Raw genomic sequence first — 10,304 nt, 5'->3', positions numbered from 1 at the left:
AAGTTGGAGATCCACTGACACATAGATGAGCTGAGTCCCAGATGCTCCAGCTTGGTGGTGAGTGTGGAGGGAATTATGGTGTTAAATGCAGAGCTGTAGTTTTTGTTATATTCAGAGCATCTTTTCAGTGGAATAAGTTGCCTTATGCAATTAGAGAACTGGCTTCTATTCATAATTTGAAAAATGATTTAAAAGCCTATTTAGGCAGCTTTTAATTTATTGTAAATATTGTAAGAGGGTAAGGTCATTTGTAATGGAAATGTGTGTATTTTGTCATAGTGTTTTTCCTGGGGGTTTGGGCCCCAGGAAGACTAATGGGGTTCCTTTTAAATAAGCAAACAAATAAACAGAGATGACAGAAAAACACATCAATGGTGTCTAGACAGGCTTAAATCAGGGGTGTGGCTTTATTAACGAAAGTACACCGCTTTCTCGGGTGACCATCTAATCCACTTTCACACTCCTGTCTGAATGGAAACATGTGTCGACACAGAGAGGAACAGATGATTTTGATCTCTCAGCTCCATGTCCTTTTTCATACAGATGGCCTGCTACCTGCAGACAGATCCTCTTATATAATAAATGTGGATGGATGATACAGATAACACACACATCTGGTGCTGTTCCGCATCAGCCGCTGATCCAGCCAGTCAACTGGCAGTAAGCTGGCTTTGCGAAGAAAGAAAGATGCCCTTGCTGGTTTTTCAGTTTTTGAGAGTATGTGGCAGACTTGTCATATAAAGACAGCATGGGATAAAGGCTGGAAATGCACAAGTTCTTTTTTTGTGTACTTTTAACTTTAGATTAAAAAAAAACTTGTGCCAAACTAGGTCATAACATAACGCAGAATGAGATTCATCCTCTGTCAGGATGTAAAAAATGTAACAGCATTCTCAAAAAAATGAAATGAATGTGTGCATTTTCCATCGGGCCCTGAATTATGTATTGTTGTTTTTGTTTTTTGTTTTAACTGGGCCCTTACTCGTCAAACCCTCTGCTCAAAAGCAATAAAAAATTAGGACTGACATCAGTAAAACTGAGTTCACATTGCTCACTGTCTCTTTAACGACGATATCTCTAAAAGTACATTCAGTAATCTGCAACTGAGTGAGTATACCGTAGAGTGATTGCTATGTGAGTTGAGGAATAATTGATTCTAGGTTGTTTTTTTGCTTCTTTATGAAATTTCTGTCACTGATAAAATGCTGCAGAGACACATCTGGAGGTTGACTTGTTTTTTAATGATAGTCTTAATGCTTTTTTGTTGCTTGAGATGATGAAAATGGGTTTTGACAAATACTGCCTTAAAGGTATAGATGATCTCCATCTGGTTCTCCGTGCTATTAAAGCACACACGCATAAACACAACGTCAAACCAAGAGAAACACATCAGATATGTGTCTCAGTAAAAATATGTATCTTGTGTTTGTGTGAGAGTTTATGCTCGTTTATCTTTGCCCAGTGTCACTGAAAACACTTCTACAAATCAAAGTGAACCAAAATCTTTCCTCAAGTAAATACAAAAAGGCATTTTTAAAATTTATGATTTCATTTATTAACCTCCTAGGACCTGGCATCCACATATGTGGACATCACATTTTGGGTTATTTAGACCAAAATACTCAATTTTGCTCTACAAGGGCCTGATATCCACTGACGAGGACATTATGCTGCTGCTGTTCTATCAAAATTTTAAACGAATATCCTCATATGTGGCTCTGATTTTTCTTAGAAACAAAAATAAGGTGAAAAAACCCTGGTAATTCTTTGTTTTAACATTCATCAGGTCCCAATCAGCCCAAATATCAAAGAGAAATAAAAAATGCTGCTGTGGAAGAGTTCGGGTCTTAGGAGGTTAAGGAAAGAAGCTCTCCGTGTGTCTACCTGGCCCCATGTGAAAAAGTAGTTGCCCCCTAACGGTAATAACTGGTTGTGCCACCCTTGCCAGCAAGAACTGCAATCCAGTGTTTGCAGTAACTTGCAATAAGTCTTTCCTATCGCTTTTAGTCTACTCTTCTTTGAAGGATTGTTTTAATTCATCCACACAGGAGGATTTTCAAAGTTTAAACTCAGGCTAAAGCATCTAAACTGTTGCTTTGAGTCAATCGGAGATAGATTTTCTGCTGTGTTTCAGATCATCGTCCTGCTGCAAAACCCAAGTGTGCTTGAGCTGCTTAGGGTACGAGCATTATCAGCATCTACATAACTCTTGGAAATTGTTTGAATTACACTTTCATCATTAAAAATTATATAATTTATGTGTAGTTAATATAAAAATGTGGCTGTAACTGACTACTTCGTCTTACACAGTGAACATGTTTCATTGTGTAGCGGGCAGGAAATAGAACGCAAGCGCAGGACTCATACGAGGGGAGGGATGAACTCAAAACGGCAGCTTTACTGCTGAAAAAACAGATTGGTACTGAACTAAACACAAGGAGCTATAAACAAGAAACTCAAATCAAAAACCAGAGACATGAGGGAGCTACACTGGGAACACAGGGAACTGGAGCACGGAGGAAACGCACAGCGTGAGGGAACGATGCGACAATGAATGGAGGTGAGCACAGACAATAAATGCACAACGAGACCCTAACCCTAACCCCCTCCGACAGCCAAACCCATCTGTTCTCTGATTGGATTGTTACATTTGTGATTGACATGACATTGACCAATCAGATGAAAGGAAGAAAAATAGGGTCAAAATTCGTACTTGTAACTTGCAGGGTTTTTTTTGGCTAAGTGCACACACAAATCTTTTTACACATACAAATCCCGATTTACAAGTACAAAATATTTATGACCACATTTTGAGCCCATATGGATCTTCCTTTGCCTTGAAGATGGGTCATCTGGGGGATATTGTTTCTCCCAAACCTTCAGCAGCCCTTGTGATCACACTAACACACACTAGACTACACTACACACTAACAGATTGTTCAGTTTCTAAGCTTTTCTTCTGCTTCCTCTACATCTTCTGAATTTAGAGCCTGGATGATTAGACTGAAGAAAAGTCTTATTTTTGCTTATGAACATCAGTATGTCATTTCCTGGTAAAGCAGAAAAGTAGTTTCCTGTTTGCCCTGTCTGACCCTGAGAACTTAAACTTTATCTAATTATCCAGGTTTTTCCTGGTGACTATTGCATGTGTGTAGTGCCTCCAGTTTAGGGATTTTTGGCCTCGATGACTAAATGTAGATCTGTGTAATTTCAACAATCAAATGCTTTGATTTATTTATTTTATTATTATTATTTGCCTGTCATATCTGGCACTGTAGCAATCAGAAGTATTGTCCTAAGGCCAAGCAAAATGCCCAACAGCATGGCTTTTGCTATACTGGTCCACTTGATTGTCATCGTTTATTTGATCTTTATTATCATTATATTTTTATTTTAAGTCAATACAATCAGAAGGGACAGGACCAGAGGACGGGAAAGAGAAAGAAGAAGGAAAGAGACGTTTGTAAGAGAGTTAACAGAAGGCGAGGACGGATAGAGAGAGGACAGACACTAAAAATCAGCTTTCACCTGCTGAAAAACAGACACAAAAGCAGACAACACAGTCAGGAAACCATAGCAACAACGAACACAACAGTAATAATAATTAATAAATATGATTATTTGAATAAATGTAAATAAATTGAATGTAAGTAAATAATAAATATTGAATGTTACTGAGCAGCATACAGTACTAGTAATGCATGATATGTTTAGATGCAGCAGCCAACCCAGACAGTGTGTGTCTGTGGGTACCTGTGTGCACACCTGTGTGTGCGAGCTCGTTCGTATTCATAAAGTTCTCCATATAAGTGTCTAGTAGGTGTGGCCCTGCCCCCCAGGACATGAAGCAGGCATGGACGAGACCCAGGCCCCAGACATCTAGATGCCCCCCAGAGAACGAGAGCCCAAGGACGACCACTGCAGAGGCAATCGTGCCACCCACCCAGAAAAGAGCTGAGGAGTGCCTTGGACGGGTGTCACCCGGCAGCCACGGTGCAGGAGTCACAGGGCTACGCCAGAGCAGACCAAGCCCCGGGCCCAGAGGTCCACAATCTGAGGGGCCCCCACACTCAAGGGGTCCAACTGAGCTGGGGGGGCTTGGTCAGATTTGGTTTTTGTGGTTAGAAAAGCTGATGAAAGTTGATAATAGTTAGGAGTTATTTTAAAATAAAACAGATTATGTGGTGTCACCATTCTAAATTAAGCTGTAGCAACGCTGTTTGTTGTGTCAGGAAAACCAGTGAAATGAATATTGAAGTATTATCTACTGTTTAATATGGCCTCATGTGTGAGACATAAATAACAAGAGCCAACTGCTGTGTATCTCATGACTGGATATGGTGAAACACTGTTGTGTTGTGAAATTGTTGCACAAGAACGTGGTTTAACCACCGTTCCCGTGTTACCGCCTCATGACGGGCAGATAAGCACAGCGGAAACTCTTCACAGATGAGATGATTGTATCCATGCTGATGTTTTCATGCTGTTATTCCCCCTGTCCTCACCAACCCCATCCAGAACACGATGCTTCCCTCTGCACAGTTGAATAAATTCCCCTGTTGAGATGAGAGATGAGAGATGAGAGAGCCTTTATTTGTCAGTTGCAGGTCTTTTGCCCACAACCGAGATGACAGACCTTGCCGACCGTACATACAATACACAAACATCACATTGAGGAGACAGGTCAGGCTAAGTAGCGAGGAAAAAAACATTGAAATGTGTAACACAAAAGGATAATCCAGATAATACTGTTGTGTTGGCCTTAGGTGATCCAGCTAACCAAAATGAAAACAGGGTTTTTGTTTTGTATGTGGCGTTGCATTCTGCTGGTCCCTGAAGTTTTTGATTACCTTCTACATAAACCATTTCTACACAGTCTTGCCTTGTTAATGGCTTAATGTTTGACATTTATCTCATTAAACTCCATTTATACCACCTGACAATTTTTAATAGAAAAAACTAAAACAAAACAACACATTTCGTTATAGCTGTAAGGCTTTGTTGAGGATTGCCACTTTTAATAGAATCAGTGTTACTTTTTTTCTTTTTAGTTGCTTCTTCTTCTTTGTGATTTGCAAAGATGCAAAAATAACTATCATATTAACAAAAGATTTCTTACTGTCCTGGCAATGCAGACAAACATCACTTTGTGTGTAGAATTAAATACCCATTCCTGCTGCTTTCACCTTTGCACAGTGGAAACACCAGTTCTAATCAAAACTGTGAAAATGGAGAGGAAAATAAATAATACAGGGCCTTTAACCCCCCCTCCAAAAAAAGCCTAAAATCAATCACAAGGAGAAAAACAACAACAACAACCAGTGAGCCAATAAATCTGTCAGGGTCTGTTCTGTAATGTATGTATACACACCATGACAGCAGGATCACCGGATGCAGTTAATTATGGATGAAAGCACACACACACATGCACACATGCACACACACGCACACACATGTACACGCACACACACACACACACTGAAGTTCAAAAGAGGGACACACCAGTCCTCACAGAAATTCTCTCTCCCATGTGTCACACAGACTCTGTCTCCAACAGGCTCACTGTGCGCTCCTCTGTCTTCCTTCATCTATCTCGCTCCGTTTATCTCGCGCTCAGTTGTGGAATTTTCCATCAAAGCAGCTCGTTAATGATGGAGCACCTTCATGCATCTTTAAGCATTTGACAGGGATCTTCCACTGTGCAGTTTCAGCCCAATGCTCACACAAATCACACACACTGAAACCACTTTTTCTTTATTTAATGTTTCCTTTTTTTGATAAAAGTCAACAGTGTAGCTACTTCGTTTTCACTCTACAATAACAACAGAGCATGAAAAACAAAACCAGGCCCAATCCTCATTTGATGCTTAAATGTTTAAAAGTTATGTGCACACATCTTTGTGGGTATTTACAACTGTTTGGATCCATGTGAATGAAATCCTGTCATTTACATCGTGTGTGTAAATGTAGACAACCTCCTGCTGTCACCTCCACCTACACAATGAGTGTTGAGGCAAAACAAAGCGCTCCCTGAGCCAGTCACTCAAAATGTTACTTTCACTGTACCTGAATTGACCTGACTGTTGATGGCTGCTGCCATCATTATGTTTTCAAATCCCACTATATTCCCACCTTGTATACATGTGTGTGGTGCCCTCTGTACATGTATAGGACAGTGAAATATTTATGCTTTTTTGAGGTTTTCATATAAGTATAACTGATTTTATGATGGCCACAACACCACAAAAACACACAAAATAAAACACACTAGTTATACATAATAAAAACCCCACATTATTGAAAGGATATTCCATTAGGATAGTTTTGAGGGGAGAGTGAGAACCAAGAATTCAAAGAAAAAAAAAGAGGAGACTGTCATGTCTTTATGAAAAGTAAAAAAGTTTCAGATGCCATGGTTTGACATTTGTAAATTTATATATTATTCAATATATATGTTTCTACAACAAATCCTGAAGGTAATCTGGAAGTATCTTTTACTCTGTTTGGGTAACCCCTTGGATTATATTACCAATTACAATTTTGATGAGGTATCTAGTGTCTGTAATGGACACAATTTTAGAAACCTAACCAACCTTGCCAGGGATGTAGTCAGATTGACTGGATGTTGTTAAAACCCCACTCCAAGAGAAAATGGGACACACACAAACACAAGCCAACATAAACACATTCTGGATAAATAAGCAGGAGGATTAATATCAAAAGCTGTTTTTACTTCTAGCTGATTTGATGGCTGATATTTTCATTTAGCATTTTAGATGGGTAAGTCCTCTTCAAATTTCTCTCGTAATCCATGTTAGCGATGAGGCTCAGTTGTGTTACTTGTGAAAATACAGCTGTTGCAAGCTTAGAGACCTGAACGATCATCAAAGACAACAATGATGTGTTGGTATGAAGGCCTCCTCTTAATCTGTTAAACAAGGATAGGAAATTGGTTTAGCATTAATGATATGAATGAGGAAAGTCCTTTTGTCTGTTGTCTTAGAACACATAGCAACAGGCACCAAACCAGCTCCACTGTATATCTGACAACAATAAAAACAATAAAAACAATAAATAAAATAAAAACAATAAAAACAACTCTTAACCAGAACAAAGAACTGCAAAGTGTGTAAACCTGACAGTTAGATGAAAATCATTTCACTGAAATGCAAGTATGAAAACACAAACTTTATTTTTGATGCTATGGTTTACTGTGCAATTTTCTACACTAACAGACCCTCCAAGCTCCACTTTGCACTCCAATGTGTTGAATCAAATTCTAATATTTTAGTTTTTATATCACTTAGCAGGTATTTGATGCACACATTCAAAACAAGCAAAAGAGAGCAACAACAACAACAACAACAAAACTATCTGTATAAATACAATACAATGTGCCATTTTTTAATTAGGGAATTTTCTGTATATTTGTTTAAGGTTTTGTTTATTTGTTTTTGTTTTTTTCTTTGCTGCACCTGAATGTGCAGTGTTTATATTTGCCATGGATTCTTTTTCCACTGTACTTTTTAACCACACATTTGTCCATTTATGGAATTATCAGTTTAAAAATATAGTGATTTCCACTGTAGCTGTTAATTCAGCCAACAGGAGTCGTGAAGTTTCTTTAACAGGTAGATTTGCATCGTCGTTAATGTGAAATGTCACCCACTGCCTTTGTGATAATAATAATAATTTAGATTTTCATAGCATCTTTCAAGAAAGAAAATTAATAACCGGGGGTTTAATGGACAAATGCTACTCCTGTTGCATTCTACATGATGGAAGTAGTAACCTCTGTTTATAAAAAAGGACTTGATAACTACAATGTGCTAAAGTTCATCACAATTCTGACTTTTATTAGCTTGTTGTTCTTCTTGAAACTCTAATTATTGTTTAATTTCCATTGTGTGCGCGTGTGTGTGTGTCTGTACGGGTTCTTATACTGGTGGGGACCAGAATCCAGGCCCGCACAGGGTTGAAGACATTTTTCACATTCAAAATGTGAAAAAGCAGCTGGGAAAGCATTATGTCATTGGGATGTCCCCACGAGGATAGCAAACCAGACATCTGTCTATGTGTGTGATCTTTGTGTGTGCCAGATATCTGTTTCACTCGCAACCTTCTGCACCTGCTTGTAACTTATATGACAGTCCACTACCACGGACCAGGTGGCGTGTCAACTCTCACCTTCCATCTCCTCCCAGGTGTCACTCAGTCCACCTTTCTCCCTTTTCACTCATTGCCTTGGACGCCTCTCATTATGATCATAATCTGGGTCATATATTCATTTTTTGAGGTTCCTGTTATAGAAATTTCCTGGAGAAAACAACCTGTTCTAGTAAAGCACCCACAAAGTCATCTGAGGAGCAAGAACTCTCAAAGAGTAATCATCTGTTCTCTTCAGCAGCATTTAATTTGAAATGTCAAAAGCACTGCTTGCTTTATTGTTCCCACTATGAATATTTATATTGTATTTAGGCACAGTTGGTGTGGAGCACCTGCAAGTTCATTGTAGATGTACAATGACAATAAAGGGCTATTTAATTCTAACCTTGCAAAATAACACAGCATTTGTGATGTGACACAGGAGGAAATTCAGCTGCTGCTAACAGGAATTTCTTGCAAATTCAAGGTTAGAAAGACAGTGTTGTTAATCATCTTCATTTTATCCTCTGTTTTCAAGATGAATGTGTAAAGGCACACTACAACAATCACACAGTCTGTCAGCTCAGGAATGTGGTCGTGTATTCTCTGGTTACGTTTATGTCACTCAGAGACACAATTGTTGCACCGACAGTCATCATACCAACTTACTCTAATAGCATATCTTCACTCAACTACTCATAATCAAGGCACAACTATATGATGAAACTGCTTTCTGAAGTGTATATATGGGGGAAAAAAATCCAACTTTAAGTTCTATTCAATGCGTTTTATACATTTCTCATTTCTCATGAGGTGTGTGATATCTTGTAAATTTGCACTTAAGATACATTAGTAATATATAAACATTTTCTTGAATGTCTGTATTAGATATACAGATGTACACTTTTACAGCCTTCAGAATGCCTTCATTCTTTGTAGCATGGATTCAGCGTGGTGCTGGGAATATTCCTCAGTGATTTTGGTCCATATTCAGATGATGGCATCATACAGATGCCACAGATGTGGTGAATGAACACCCATGATGGGAATTTCCCATTACATCCCATCGCAAAGGTGATCTAATGGATTGAGATCTGATGACTGTGCAGGGCACGAGCACAGAGAACTCATCATGTTCAAGAAACCAGTTTGAGATGATGTGAGCTTTGTGACATGGAGTATTATCCTGCTTTAAGCAGCTTCATGGGCACACTCTGGTCATAAAGAGATGGACATGGCCAGCAACAATATTCAGGTACAAACTGGCATTTAAACAATTCTCAGTTTGTTCTAAGCCACACCAATATATCACCACCAGCAGCAGCCTGAGCTGTTCATGCCAAACAGGGGGCTTCCATGGTGTTTAGCTAAATTTGACTCGACCATCCAAATGCTAAAGTAGAAAATGAGACTCATCAGACCAGCAATATTCTCAGTCTTTGGTTTGGTTTTGGTCAGCACGTCCAGATTGTCGTCTCAGTTAACTGTTGGTAGTCCTGTGCTGCCTATTTAAACTTCAAGAGGTCACAATCAGAGCACGTTGCTATTATGTTATGTTGCAGCAATTCTGGAATACTGGGTATGCAATCATTAACATCATAAAATCTGCAAAAGTAGAAACTTTTAATCACTCACATGATTGTGGTGTCAGTGTGTGTTTGTATCGCCGTTGTTGCCGTTCACCTTTGCACCCTGTTAAGTGTCTTTTCCTTTTCACTGGCTGTGATTTGGTTTCTGTTCACTTCAGCCTCATTCACTTGATGAGCATCATGAGGATTCGTGAAATTCTGCTGATAAGTGAAATTTATTTAAAATTATTTTTATTATACAGACACAATATTTTGTATTATTGTTTGCCAGATCTGGAGAATCCAAAAATACCTACATGGTTAAAAAAAATAAAAAATAAAAAAAGAGACCACCAGTGTTGATAACTATATTGCAAGTGGGCACAATAGACTATTTCACTGAGTCCACATTTAGGCCAACACCTAATGTGCAGTACAGTTCAGATGATGTACTTTATTGTACTGGTTTATTTCACTGAGATGAGCTGTTATATCTACAGACAACAGTATCAGGTGATAGCAGACTTCTCCATGTGAACCAGAGACTGGCATCCTGTTGGTACCTCACAGACTACCAGTGTTTGTGTGGCA

This window comes from Maylandia zebra, linkage group LG20 (assembly GCF_041146795.1).
Source record: "Maylandia zebra isolate NMK-2024a linkage group LG20, Mzebra_GT3a, whole genome shotgun sequence".
NCBI classification, from domain to species: domain Eukaryota; kingdom Metazoa; phylum Chordata; class Actinopteri; order Cichliformes; family Cichlidae; genus Maylandia; species Maylandia zebra.
This window is presented reverse-complemented; position numbering follows the sequence as displayed.